Genomic DNA, 1273 nt, shown 5'->3' with positions numbered 1-1273 from the left:
TCTGCTCTTGCTCGCAGCTCACTCACGCTCAATTCCCCAGACTGCGAGGAAACAGGAGAGTGGTGATAAGCTACAGGTGATTGAATAGTGGCAAGTGCGCATGCCAGGGGCAGGAGCCCAAAGACAGCTCCGCCCCGGCCGAGTGCTGCAGGAGCAGGAGGGAGGGGAAATGAAAACAAAACAAAAACACATGTAGCCTAGCAGGGCTGGCCAGGAAAACACAGGGGCCATGACAGAAACTGGTTTCTGTAACAGGGCTAGTTGTAAACAATGATCTGTTACACCCAGATTCTGAATTCATGCCAGCACTGAAAAACAAGCACAGCTCCAGAAAGGCTGCCTTGTAAAAACCTGAATACAAACAGAATACCATGATTTATAAATCAGATAAATTCACATTTATTCACAGTAGAACACAGAAAATATGTCAGATATTTAAACTGAGAGCTCGTTTTGAACTTGATGGGAGCAGCATTGTTCAATAAAAGGCAATGATGGAGCCAAAGCTGCAGAGAAATTATTTTCCAGTCGGCTCTTTACGAACCCATGGTTGGTCGAATGGGATATAATAACATTTTGGGGTGACTACTGGTTAGGGTGACAAACTGTCCTTTTTTTCCCCGGACATGTCCACTTTTCACATCCTGTCCGGGGCGTCCAGGAGAATTTTCGAGATTGATGAAAATGTCCGGGTTTTCCTATAGTCCGACAGAGGACCCTTGTGTCATCCCCGAACTGCTGCTTTGTGAGCGCTTGTTCTGCACTCACAGACGGGACAGACCGTGTACTGGTAAACTTTCTTATGCAGATGAGGCATTATTTCTTCAACATTATTATTCCAGAGGCTTTTAAGTTTTTTTTTGTTTTTTTTTGGGGGGGGACTTGCGTTCGTTGACTTGTAAAAACCGATGCGACATTTTTCGTCCACACGCGTTTCAAATCACCTAAAACGGAGATTTCTTAAAGATCCTGCCAGGTTGGAGATTTTCGAAAACTTAGTTTTTGCCTTTATGCGTGGACGAGGAAAACTGAGTTTGTCACGCAATGTCAAAGGTGCCTTTTTTCACAATCTGCGCCATGTTACTGTTTACATGAGATGAATTTCTCCAATCGCGGATAGAGACAAAATACTGTTACTGTTAATGTGAATATCTTCAGGTTTTACACGCTTACATATAAACACGCAGTTACTGTCCCTCCATTTAGAAAGGCAGAGGCGTCACTGTTACGTTCCCCTGGGGGGGGTCTAGGCGGTGAGGGGGAAGTAACAAAA

This window comes from Haplochromis burtoni, unplaced genomic scaffold (genome assembly GCF_018398535.1).
Source record: "Haplochromis burtoni strain Fernald_Lab_line unplaced genomic scaffold, NCSU_Asbu1 Contig_1990, whole genome shotgun sequence".
Taxonomy (NCBI): Eukaryota; Metazoa; Chordata; class Actinopteri; order Cichliformes; family Cichlidae; genus Haplochromis; species Haplochromis burtoni.
The sequence above is the reverse complement of the archived record's forward strand: the minus strand, read 5'-3'. Positions refer to the sequence as shown.